General features: G+C 35.0%; 1 long non-coding RNA gene across 1 annotated transcript; it reads right to left on the bottom strand.

Moving 5' to 3' along the window:
* Nucleotides 1–12875: 12875 nt before the first annotated feature.
* On the bottom strand, nt 12876–14212 carry LOC128285450 (uncharacterized). Its single transcript, XR_008275925.1, has 2 exons — nt 14024–14212; nt 12876–13062 (listed from the first exon to the last, which is right to left on the bottom strand). It is a non-coding gene; the product is annotated as an uncharacterized LOC128285450 (long non-coding RNA).
* Nucleotides 14213–14421: the final 209 nt, after the last annotated feature.

The raw sequence follows: 14421 nt of genomic DNA, 5'->3' as shown, positions 1-14421 counted from the left end.
CAATATGATATTTTAAATATATATATATATATATATGTATATATAATAGTATTTAAGAATATATACATAAGATGATATAAAATACATACATGGAATAGTATAAGAAATATATAACTAATGGCATTAAAAATATATACATAATATATATAAAATACATATAATATATATATACGTATTAGAAATGATAAAAATTATTAACACACTACATAAGTAAATAAAATATGATAATAATACTAAAATAATTAATTTAAATAGTAAAGTAACTAAAAAGAATTAAATTGAACTAAAAACAAAATATTTGGGGTAAAATTGAAATAAAAATAAAAGGAAAGGACTTTATTGAACATGCGCGGAAATAGTGGGGGGCCAAAACAACAAATATTCCTTCCCATCAAAACTCAGCACATCAGCGGGGACTAAATTGAAAATTGCGATAAATTTCGGGGCCAAATTAAAAAAACGAATAATGACTTAATTGTAAAACAATAAAAAGCGGAAGGGCTAAAAGCGCAATTAGCCCTTCCTTAAAAAAACACGCGGATCCTAAGCGGGTCGGGTCGGGTCGAACCGGTCCAAGTCAAAACGACGTCGTTTTGGGGTTTAATGGCCAACCTCAAAACGACGTCGTTTTGGGGGGCTATAAAAGGCCTTTTTTCTTAAAAATAATTCATTCTTGCACTTGAAAAGCAAAAAAAAGAGAGAGAATGAGAGGGGTGAGGTGATTTCCGGCCACAAGGCAGGTCACCGTCTCGATCATCGACCTCCGTCTGTCATGCGCCAAACCATCGCGTCTGATGGCTTAAAAGGTAATTTTTTTTTAATATTTGTTTTGTATATATATTTTTATTATATTATTTTATTATGATGTATATATATATATTAATAGATTCGAAAAAGAGGAAAAAATAAAATAAAAATAAAAATAAGAGTAAAATAATAAAGAAGATAAAATCACCTTTAGGTATTTTTTAGCTTTCGATTTCTGAGATTTTTGGTTTGTATTCGACGCTATTCACTTTCTTTCTTGGTTTTAATCTACTAATATTGATGCAAAAATGAAGATAAATTCTTTGTATTGATCAAAATTCCCCGCCCCCTTTACATGATTTTTGAATGGCTTTTTATAGCCATCTTTTACATGATTTTCTATTATTTCTTTTTCTATTTCTTTTGTAGGTGATGGTGGCAGACAATGGATATCAAAAATGGGAAGAAAATGGGGCAAGTGGGAAAGTGGGAAAGTGGCTAGGTGGCTAGGGTTTCTTGGTTTTTTTTGGGGGGGGGTTTAATGGGCTTTTGAATTGGGTTTAATATTTGGGTTTTGTAATGGGTTTGGGTAGATGTAAATGGGTCATGGGTTAAGGGTTTTAGTGGGTTTAGAGGTTTGGTTGGGTTTTGATGAAATTGGGCCCGGGCAATTTGGGCTTCTATAGCTGCCCCTCTTTGCTCATTGTCGTGCAACAGGAATAGAGCAAAGACTTTCAAGGAAGACCAAATTTGCCCGGTCTTGCTAGGTCTTGACTTGCTTTGGAACTCTTCTTGTTTAGTTAGTCCCTTTTCAGTCCACCGCATCTTGTAGCTTTGGTTCACTCCACTGCATCTTATGATATACGCCTTGTAGCTTCAATCTATTCCAATGTAACTTCAAGGATATGAAATTTATGGCTTCGACCTACTTCACTGTAACTTCAGAAAGGTGAGATCTACAACTTCAATCTGCTCTTCTATCGCTTCAGTGAGATAAGGTTTGTGGTCTTTTCTTCTGCGACTTCAGAAAGGCAAGATCTGATGTCCTCGATCAACTCCACTGCAACTTTAAGGAGACAGAATCTGACGTCTTCAATCAGCTTCAATCTTTATTCTCTACTCGGCATGTGCTCCTGAGCTCAACTCATTTTCGCAATATGAATTGACTCTCTAAAAATAGACATTAAAAACAGAAATTGAAAATAGCTCAGCGCGTGAGCCAAGGCTCAACTCACCTCCCGCAATATGAGTTGATTTTTGAAACTTAACTTGAAAAGCAGATTTTGAAAATACCTCGATATGTGACTCAAGGCTCAACTCACCTCTCGCAATATGATTTGATTTTTGAAAAATATAAATTGAAAAAAAATACCTCAAGTGTGATCTCAAGCTCAACTCACCTCTCGCAATATGAGTTGATTTTTTGAAAGATGAATTGAAAATAGCTCAGTAGCGTGAGCCAAGGCTCAACTCACCTCTCGCAATATGAGTCGTTTTTTTTTTAAAGGCAGAACTTGAAAAACGGAAATTGAAAATACCTCGGCGTGTGATCTGAGGCTCAACTCACCTCTCGCAATATGAGTTGATTTTTTTGAAAGACAAATTGAAAATAGCTCAACGCGTGAGCCAAGGCTCAACTCACCTCTCGCAATATGAGTCGATTTTTTTTTGAAAGGCAGAAATTGAAAAATGGAAATTGAAAATACCTCGGCGTGTGACCTGAGGCTCAACTCGCCGCTTGCGCAATACGAGTTGATTTTTTTACAACAGAAATTGAAATTACCTCAGCGTGTCTTGAGGCTCAACTCACCTCTCACAATATGAGTTGATTTTTTTTTTTGAAAGGCAGAAATTGAAAAACGGAAATTGAAAATACCTCGGCGTGTGATCTGAGGCTCAACTCGCCGCTCGCAATACGAGTTGATTTTTTTGACAACAGAAATTGAAATTACCTCAGCGTGTCCTGAGGCTCAGCTCACCTCTCGCAATATGAGTTGATTTTTTTTTGAAAGGCAGAAATTGAAAAATGGGAATTGAAAATACCTCGGCGTGTGACCTGAGGCTCAACTCGTCTCTCGCAATACGAGTTGATTTTTTTGACAACAGAAATTGAAATTACCTCAGCGTGTCCTGAGGCTCAACTCGCCTTTCGCAATATGAGTTGATTTTTTTTTGAAAATACCTCAGCGCGTCCTGAGGCTCAACTCACCTCTCGCAATATGAGTTGATTTTTGAAACATACGAAAAATTGACAATACCTCAGCGTGTCCCGAGGCTCAACTTACCTCTCGTAATATGAGTTGATTTTTGAAAAGCATAAATTGAAAAACATTAATTGAAAATACCTCGACGTGTGACCTGAGGCTCAACTCACCTCTCAAAATATAAGTTGATTTTTGAAAAGCATAAATTGAAAAAAATATTAATTGAAAATACCTCGGCGTGTGACCTGAGGCTCAACTCACCTCTCGTAATATGAGTTGATTTTTTTGAAACATAAATTGAAAATACCTCGGCATGTGACCTGAGGCTCAACTCACCTCTCGCAATATGAGTTGATTTTTTGACAAACAGAAATTGAAAAGCAGAAATTGAAAATACCTCAGCGTGCCCTGAGGCTCAACTCACCTCTCGCAATGTGAGTTGATTTTTTGACAAACATAAATTGAAAAAACAGAAATTGAAAATACCTCAGCGTGTCCTGAGGCTCAACTCACCTCTTGTAATATGAGTTGATTTTTTTGAAACTTAATTTGAAAAGCAGACTTTGAAAATACCTCGACATATGACCCGAGGCTCAACTCACCTTTCGCAATAAGAGTTGATTTTTTTTTGAAGAATATAAATTGAAAAGTAGAAATTGAAAAGCAGAAATTGAAAATACCTCAGCGTGCCCTGAGGCTCAACTCACCTCTCGCAATATGAGTTGATTTTGACAAACAGAAATTGAAAAATAGAAATTGAAAATACCTCAGCACGTGAACTGAGGCTCAACTCACCTCTCGCAATATGAGTTGATTTTTTTTTATGAACAGAAATTAAAACTACCTCAGCGTGTCCTGAGGCTCAACTCACCTCTCGCAATATGAGTTGACTTTTTAAAAAAAAATAGAATTTGAAAAACAGAATTTGAAAATACCTCAGCGTGTGAGCCAAGGCTCAACTCACCTCTCACAATATGAGCTGATTTTTTTTGAAACACAAAAATTAAAGAACAGAAATGGAAAACACCTCAGAATATGACCCGAGGCTGAACTCACCTCTCGCAATATGAGTTGATTTTTTTTTAAACACAAAAATTGAAAAACACCTCAGCGTGTGACCCGAGGCTCAACTCACCTCTCGCAATATGAGTTGATTTTTTTTTATGATAAATTGAAAATACCTCAATGTGACTTGAGGCTCAACTCACCTCTCGCAATATGAGTTGATTTTTGAAAAATAAATTAAAACACAAAAATTGACAATACCTCAGCGTGCCCCGAGGCTCAACTCACCTCTCGCAATATGAGTTGATTTTAAAAAACAGAAATTGAAAATACCTCAACGTGTCTTAAGGCTCAACTCACCTCTTGCAATATGAGTTGATTTTTTGATGATAAATTAGAAATACCTCAATGTGACTTGAGGCTCAACTCACCTCTCGCAATATGAGTTGATTTTTTTTATTTTTTTTTGAAAGACAGAAATTGAAAATACCTCAACGTGTCTTGAGGCTCAACTCACCTCTCGCAATATAAGTTGATTTTTGAAAAATAAATTGAAAATACCTCAGCGTGCCCTGAGGCTCAACTCACCTCTCGCAATATGAATTGATTTTTTTTGAAAAACAGAAATTGAAGAACAGAAATGGAAAAGACCTCAGCGTCTTGAGGTTCAACTCACCTCTCACAATATGAGTTGATTTTTTTGAAAGACAGAAATTGAAAATACCTCAACATGTCTTGAGGCTCAACTCACCTCTCGCAATATGAGTTGATTTTTTACAAACAAAAATTGAAATTACCTCAGTGTGTCCTGAGGCTCAACTCACCTCTCGCAATATGAGTTGATTTTTTTTTTGAAAGATAGAAATTGAAAATACCTCAACGTGTCTTGAGGCTCAACTCACCTCTCACAATATGAGTTGATTTTTTTTGAAAAACAGAAATTAAAATTACCTCAGCGTGTCCTGAGGCTCAACTCACCTCTCGCAATGTGAGCAAAAATTGAAAATACCTCAACGTGTCTTGAGGCTCAACTCACCTCTCGCAATATGAGTTGATTTTTGAAAAATAAATTGACAAACGGAAATTGAAAATACCTCAGCGTCTTGAGGCTCAACTCACCTCTCGCAATATGAGCTGATTTTTTTTATTTTTTTTTTGAAAGACAGAAATTGAAAATACCTCAACGTGTCTTGAGGCTCAACTCACCTCTCGCAATATAAGCAGAAATTGAAAATACCTCAACGTGACTTGAGGCTCAACTCACCTCTCGCAATATGAGTTGATTTTTGAAAAATAAATTGATAAACGGAAATTGAAAATACCTCAGCGTCTTGAGGCTCAACTCACCTCTCGTAATATGAGTTGATTTTTTTGATTGTTTTTTTGAAAGATAGAAATTGAAAATACCTCAACATGTCTTGAGGCTCAACTCACCTCTCGCAATATGAGTTGATTTTTGAAAAATAAATTGAAAATACCTCAACGTGCCCTGAGGCTCAACTCACCTCTCGCAATATGAGTTGATTTTTGACAAATAGAAATTGAAACATCAAAATACCAAAACCTGTCATCTGGTGGAACTCAGGTGTCTTTTCCTTTGATTCAGTACAGCTATCATCACATACTCTTACTCTACTGGAGTACCTGTATATGTCATGCATGATGTTATCATGATGTGCACATGTTTGTCTTAAATGCCTTTATGCCTACATGATTATGCTATGCGCCTTAGGCATGTTTGTCATATGTCCTTTTCCGTCATGATTTTTGATGATCTGTGTTCATTGCTTTGACTCTTAACTTTCTCTTCAGGCCCTGTACCCGTCCTCTAGCTTCACGAGTAATCTACGTTTCTCAGTTATCGCTCTCTTGCCCCTGGTTGAACTTTGTCCTTGCGTTGAGGCTCTTGTACTTATCATATTCTCATCCGGGTAATGCTCAACATTTCTTTTGTTTAGAGCATGTCATTTCAAAATACTCTAGATCTTCAATGTATGAACTCTTCCACGTTTCTTAATCAAGAATCTTTTTGAGTATGTCTTATTGCGTATAAATTTTTGAGCTGCTGAAAATGCTTCAAATACTGTAGTCTTGCTACTTGACTCACTTCTTGAATCTTTTTACTTCTTGGGCCCAAACCTGCTTAATTAGGACGCCCTTTCGGGTTTTCATCCTAATTTTTGTTTATCAAGACACCATTTTCAGGTTTTCATCTCGATCTTCTTTTTTTTTTTTAAGGCGTCATCACTCATTGCCTATCAGGGCTCTATTACTGACGTAGTACGCTGCCCTCTTGCTCGGTTGGTATTTCGACCCAAAATCCGAAGAAATAATCACGTTTTGCTCAACCAGCTTGCCCCACCGTAACTTCAGGGTCCATTCCAATGTAATTTGGGGATACAAGGTTGGCACTATCCTTAAACCATTCCACTGCAATTCCTGGCTATAGGATCTATATCCTACTGTAACTCAAGGGTGTATGATCTGTAACTTGTTCCATCGACTGATATTTTTTGACAGAAAATCTAAGGAGATAAACTCAATTTAAACTCAAATATTTCCAACCTTTACACTTGGTAAGCTCTTGAACAACCGACTGGTTTTAGGTTCCTGTACTATTTAGAAGCTTTCAGAGTAATATGTTTCCTTTTATAAAAGTATGATTAGTCTATTAATCATTATTTCAATACGAAATGCTTGAAAAGGATCGAACTGATGGACAAGAAGAAAATTGGTTAAGAGCATAGCTCGAAACAAACAAGTTGAACAATGAGAGTAAATGCAAGTTTATTGGAAGCTTATTTTGAAAAGAATAAGATAATCAAAGATAAATTCAGAAATGGGTAAAATGGAAAGCTAAGTGCCCCAAATATTGCAACCTAAGCTTCTCTGTACAAACTCCTTTGAGACAATTTTAAGTTCAACATGTGTTTAGGGGATTCAGAGTACTTTGTCGATGCCCCAAGACGTAGCATACTTCTTCACTGTCAATTCAAGTATAGAAAGACTACTATACGCCCTACCTTTAAACAAAATTTGAGCCGCCTTTTTCAAGTTTTCAACTCAAAACCCCTTTGGTCTCAAGGCGCCCTTTGCCGGTTTTCACATTAAGCTCTCCATTTTCTTTTCTTTCTTTTTCTTTCTTTCTTTTTGCTTTTGAATGAATGAAGGTCACAAAGCGCCCTTTGCGGGTTTTCACATTGGCCTCTCCTTTTTAAGTATCTCTGGACTGAATCTGAATTTAGGATTGGATCAGTGTTCTTTCGGGGAAAGCATCCTTTACCTCATAAAGTTCTTAAACATTCATTTTCCTTTGAAATCCTTTTGTATAGAAAGGATCTTCTGCAATACCAAGTTCCTACTATGAAATTCCTTTGGGTGAACCATTTCCGTCATAACTCAGCATCATACACGTTTGACTTTCAAACCCTTTTCTGCAGTCAAGTTTACTGCAAACATTTTACTTCATCCAATTCTTGATTCAATCAAAGCTTGGAGAAAAAGAATCCTAGTTTCCATGGACAGAACCACCTCTAATGCCCAAGTGAAGGTCCTGATCAACTTTAATAAGCACAAAGAGTAAAAGGTAGCTTCTTATGCCAATACTTACAAGTCTCGGTCACCTTCCATAACTTTTATTTATTTTTGTATTTTTCTTTTGTCAGCCTTTGTTGCATTATGATATGAAATTGTATAGTTATGCATTAAAACATGATTCTTTCTGGCATTTGATCTCTCTTTTTGTTTTTTTTGTTTTTTTATTTTTTGTTTTTTGTTTTTTTTGTTTTTTTCTTTTCATGACTGTCGACTTTATGATATTGGCATATAAAACCTTCTTAGTGAAGCAATTGACGGCCACGACGATGATGTCGACTAGAAACTTTTGACGAGATCATCCCAGAACATCTATGCCCCACATATTGAAAAGTTTGTGAAGAGATGGAAGAAGCACGTGAGTCTTGACGACATAACTGATGCTATTCCCTTCCCATGGTGGACCAACAACATCCGGTCCTCATTGATTAGCCTGGCTATTGCAGAACCATTGTCATGTGTTCTTTAGACACCCTTATGGACCTTTTTCAAGATGTTCCTAAGTGCGTCTTAATATGATCGTGCGAAAACATCCTTGAATTCTTGGAAATGACTCAATAGTCTTGCCTTATTTCTGCGGTGAGCTAGGTTTCGATCTTCATCTTTTTCCCAAGCTCACAATGTCAGCTGACCCTTTGTAAGTTAGGGTCTGTCTTTCCTCTCATTCTGTCATCCTTCACGAATCGGAAGATAGACACAATCTCTGTCATCTTCGAAGTCTTGAGACTCCTCTAGACACATATCTTGCTTCAAAGGGAATTAGTAACAGCGTCGCTCGTGACATTGATATCTGGGGACCTACTGTGGGTACGAAGGCAAATTCCAGAGAATAAATGATTCTAAGGATGATTATTTGTATAGGATGATCATGAATGTAAAATAAAAGAATAAAAGTCCAAATAATAAAAGAATCTATAAATAGAAGAAAATTTACTCAAAAAGATACATTTCATTGAAATAAAAATCTTGGACCGAGACCTATTTCTCAAAAGAAATCTTATCACCTCTAGATTAGCTTTAAAAGTACACAGATCTCTTCCACTGTCCCATTGTTCAAAACACTCCCAAGTATGTGAAGTTCTGAAGTGGGTGATATCGAGGTCGTGGTTGAGTTAGAAGTATAGTGGCTTCCTGTTCCCACCACATGGGTTTCTAGCTCTTTTCCTTCATAGGTGCTGCCTTTTTGAGCTCTCCGGGCCTTCCATCCTTCTATTTTTGATGGCATTCTCTATAAGTTCCCCAGATATCACAATGTCCGCAAAGTCTTTCGTAGCACTTCCTACCAACTTATCGTAAAATGGCGCTTTCAAAGTGTTGATAAAGAGAACCGCTATTTCAGTTTTGGTTAAATAGGGTTCTACTTGTGCCAAGATGTCCCTCCATCTCTGTGCGTACTGCCTAAAAGTTTCCGTCAGCTTCTTTTCCATCATCTGCAGAGTCAACCGATCAAGCACCATGTCAGACACATGCTTGTACTGTTCACAAAATGCTGATGCTAAGTCTTTCCATGATCGGATCCTTTCTCTATTAAGTTGATTATACCATCGAAGAGCCGATTCAACCAAGCTGTCTTGGAAACAGTGTATTAGTAATTTATCTTTATTCACGTGACTCGTCATTTTTCGGCAAAACATGACAAGATGCATTCTTGGACATCTCGTTCCGTTGTATTTTTCAAAATCTGGTGCCTTAAACTTTGGAGGCAGAACCAGATCGGGCACCAGACTGAGCTCCTTGGCACTTAATGCAGAGAAGACTTCGGTGCCTTCGATTGCCTTGAGCCTTTCTTCCAAACTCCTATACTTTTTCCAAACATCATGATCGCCTAATTTCAACTTGGCTATCTCTACAGGGTTATCCAAATCTGGAATATTGGGATCAACAGGATCAGCTCCGGGGTTTAATACAAATATACCTTGCCGTGGATGAGTAAGTGGTACAGATCGTTACTCCAGGCCTACAGGTTCCCTTTGAGGACATCCTATTTGCGTTACATAAACATGAGGTGGGGTGAATCCTGGAGGATGGGGCAGATCCTGATCGAGGTTAACCCTTGACTGAGGTTCCATAACGTTAAGACTCTGCATAAGTCCTTTCTCTTTAACTAAAGCTGACATCATCTCTATCATTTTGGCCATTTGATCCCAGTGCTCGAGTGATTCCTCTCGAGATCTTACCATCAGATCTCTCATTTCCTGCTGTGATTTAGCCAACTGTTCTTGCAATTCTCTTTGGGCCCTTTCCATTCTTTCAATTCTCTCATTGAATTCGGCCGTTATAGTTCTAGCTCTTAGTCGCGTCTTATACGAATGACGTGATTCTAGACTCGTAACATCACAACTATAGATCATACGGTTTCAGCCTCAGTGAATGATTAAAGGACATGAACATGCAATGAATGGATGAATGAATAAATGTCAAATGAATGTCAGTCATGAATGAATATGCAAAAATTTGGTGTTAATTTCAAGATAGCCCCTATTTAGGCATTTCCTTAAGCAAAAGAGTCTATTACACAATGTTTCGATCACTCGTGTAATTGACTCCTTCATCAGAAACCCGTTTTTGGCAACCAATCTCTAATCAACACCTTCCTAACAAGATGCCTCTGATGCATGATGAAAAATAGAAATACAGACAAACAACCTTGGTTAGCACAACACATATGAACAAAGAAAAACTGTGGAAAATCTAACAAATTAAGCTACTTGGTCCAATGGACTCAATTCCCTTGCATAGAAAGCGTAAATGTAAAAGAAACAGAAGGTAAGATGTGTTTTTCCCGTGTACTTATTTCGGTGACTAGTAAACGGACAAAGGTTAGGCATGGCTCTAGTTAGGTGGCTCGTACAGTTCACTATATGCGGTTTTAGCTCTAGATAGGTACTCGAATTGTCCATACCGTCATCTACTAAGATTAGTATAGAGCCTCGGTCATTGCCCATCATAGGCTTTCGAGTCCAATTCAAGCGATTACATTTACTTATGCTTATGCGGAGGGACAAGTTAACTCACGAAAGCATAAGTCATATGTAACCCGAAAGTATTCACTAGCCTGTACGGAGGGACGAGTTAACTCACGAAGGCATAGCGTTTACTTTCACTTAAACGGACGGAGCTCGGGTATAAAGCTCATGTTATGCAGAAATGCACGTGCACGGTGTGTGGGGAGAAACTCACAAACCTTTTGTTTTATTTAAAATTAAACCAGAGTCGTAAGAATCTAGAGCTTAAAAACAAAAAGGATAAAATAAGTTAGCAAAATATTTACAACAGATGCAAGTGCATGATTTTTCAAAAACGAGATTTTCGGATCACGACCAAATATTTACTTGAACGAGGAACTTTGAAAATTTCGACAATGCACGCTTAATTCGACTCGACTCTTAAAAAAAGGTTAGGATCCCCAGTGGAGTCGTCAGCTGTAGCGACGCCCAAAATTGGTATCTTGTTAAACACGCGTTGTCTTTAATTTTAAAGAACAAATTCAATTTAATATTTAATCATGATCCAATTGAAAAATGAGAATTTTTAAAACACGAAAATTTTGAAAACACGAAAATTTTTGAAACCTGAATTTTTTTTTTAGAAAAACATGAAAAATTTTGGAAACACGAAAAGTTTACAACACTAGAATTTTGACAAATTACCTATCCTCATCTTCATTTTAAAAATAAAATTTGATCACTTACCAATAATCACAAAAATAAATATCCTATTTCAAAACACGAGAATTTTTAAATTTTTCGATTTTTTTTAAAAGGACGTCCCATTTTTAACACGAGCCAATGATATTCACCCAACATAGCGATGAAATCAACGACCTTATGTTAAATCGATACGTTGCCTTATTTTTTGAAATTAATTAGAAGAAAATAAAAATATTTCTAACATAATAAAAGAAAACTAATAATAATATTGTAATAATATGTGATCTAAAATATATATTAAATTCGGAATGAGTAAATAATAATAAAAAGGGTAAGAATATACCGAAGTCCAATATTATGGGTTACTGAAATTGTAACGCCCTAACCCTATACCGTCATCTAACGGGGTTACGAGACATTACCAACAAGATCAGTCCAATTTCGGTCATTAATTAAAATAAATATTTACACACATCCTAGTTTTAAGATGTCGTCCCTTTAATGGGCCCTCGCGGTCCAATATGAACAGTAAATTCAATTCGGGACTAATTTAGAATCACTACGAATTTTCAAGAAATTTCAAAATTCATACTACATACCGTTGTTAACCATAATTTACTCATTTCATGAGTACATCTACAACCTAAATGACTCTCATAAAACATCCTAGGTACATGCCATTACCAATAATTAACACACTTTACCTTAATGAATTCGGGATCGAACTGGGATGCTGATTCAACGTTCTATCTTTACTAAACTTGCGCACGGAAACAAACCGTACGCTGAGTATGGTATACTCAGTGGTATTTCCATAATCTGAACACTTAATAATATAACAATTAAACTTAAAATCACAATAACAATTATAAGTATTCATTTATTTGTTTTATAGATAAAATTTCAATTACTTACCATATAAATTCTATACAAGTCATATATTCAAAATTCACTTGTTTTCACACTTTACTTCTTAACAATATACCATTTTAATTCATTCTAACATCAATCATCATCCATTTGAACTTCACTCATTTCATGAACCTTTTGGTTCATGTTTTCAATCTCATATCTCAATTTCAATTCTCAATTCAATTTCTCATTTCATTCCAATAGCTCAATCAATCAAATTCACTCGACTTATCTTTTCACTTATTTACCCTTATTAACAAGACTCGGACCTTGGCGAGATACGGATCCAACCAAACACACCAATATGGCACCCAAAGGCCTCATCGGATAGTTCAAGCAATATTTGACACCCAAGTCTCATCGGCCTAGCCAAGTAAAGTTGGTACCCAAGACCTCATCGAATCTATCCAAGAAATATAGTGACACCCAATGTCTCATCGACTCGAGGTCGAAGAATCCTGAACACTTCCAATCCTATGGCATGCCAACTATATCCGACTCAGCCCGATACATGTTAATAGGGTATTCAAGTCACTTTCAATTTTTTTCAATCAATACACATTTTAATTAATCACATAAATTAAGTAATCCAATACAATTCAATTCACTTTTCAATAACAAATATCCAAATATCACAAATCTCATATTTAAAATTTTCAAACAATTTATATTTCAATTCAATTCAAATAATCAATATATATTCAATATTCAATATATATATCTATATATATATACGCCAATTCAATCAATATAAATTCAATAATTTCATCACATACTATATCAATCCATTTCATTTGCAAAACACAATAATTCTTACTTCAAAACACTTAATATACATATTAAGAAATAAATTCAACAATTAAGTATTAGGTTCGGATTATAGAAATACAAACCGTAATTTTCGAGCTAACTCCCGTTGACTTTGTCTTGTCCTTTCTTAGCCGAGATTTCTAGTACCACATTGACTACGAAATTAATACAATTCATAATCATTAATACATTACTAATTCATATATTGAGTTATAGAATTCTAAATTAAGATCCGCTAATTTTTCCTGAAACTAGACTCACAAATATTCTTACAATAAAATTTTCAGAATTTTTGGTTTAGCCATTAAGTACAGTTTATTCTTTAAATTCACCCCTATTCTGCCGTCTGACAGTTTCGTCCCTTCTTCACTAAAAATTAATTATCTCATAGTACAGAACTCGGATAACATTCTCATTGATTTCTAATGAAAATAGACTCATTAGGGATTCTAAACATATAACTTTAAGCCTCTAATTATTTTTATTCAATTTTGGTGATTTTCCAAAATCAGAATAGGGAACCCGAATTCATTCTGACCTTGTCTCACAAAATTCATTATATCTCATAATTTACAATTCAATTGCTTATATCGTTTCTTCTATAAGAAACTAGACTCAATAATATTTAATTTCATATTTTATTCATCCTCTAATTCAATTTCTACAATTTTGGTGATTTTTCAAACTTAGACTACTGCTGCTGTCCAAAATAGTCTTAGTACAAAATGTTGATTTACTTTAATTTCAATTTAATTCTAACTAAATTCACTTACTTTTCTATCTTAATTCATACTTTATTTCTATTCAAATTTCATCCATACTCTCATTTAAATATTAAATTTCCAGCATACTTTCCTAATTTCAAAATTTCATCAATTTAGTCCTTACAACATAAAACATATAACTTACTTTACAATTTGATCCTATTATCAATTCTAGCTTGAAATTTACTCAATTAAACCCTTAATTCACTATTTTATTCAACATGAACTATACTTGAAAATCTATAAACTCTCAAAATATCAACTTAATTTCATCAAAGTCTTGTTCCAAAGCTTCTAAAACATCAAAATTTAAGAAGAAATGACTTAATTGACTTACCAAATTAAACTTTGAGCCTTAAAACCCAAATTTTCCTTTTTCTTTTTCTTTCTTTCTTTCTCCCCTGTTTCTTCTCTGTTTCGTTTGCTTTCATTCTGTTTCTTATGTTTCTTTACTTATTTATATAATATAATATATAATATAATATACTATAATATAATAATAATTTAATATATATATTTTAACACATAAAAAATCTCAGATTTTTATGTTTATGTCATTCACTTAGGACAAATGGCATAATTGCCATTTTGGTCCTCTTCATTTTCTTTTAATCTACAATTCAACTTTCATCCTTTATTCAATTTAGTCATTTTTCCTAATTACTCTTAATTAAACTAAATTTACTTAATTAAACTCTAATTAACCACTCAATTGACTTCGTAAATATTTTTAAT

Source organism: Gossypium arboreum, chromosome 2, assembly GCF_025698485.1.
Source record: "Gossypium arboreum isolate Shixiya-1 chromosome 2, ASM2569848v2, whole genome shotgun sequence".
In the NCBI taxonomy this organism is placed as follows: Eukaryota; Viridiplantae; Streptophyta; class Magnoliopsida; order Malvales; family Malvaceae; genus Gossypium; species Gossypium arboreum.
The sequence above is the reverse complement of the archived record's forward strand: the minus strand, read 5'-3'. Positions and strand labels throughout refer to the sequence as shown.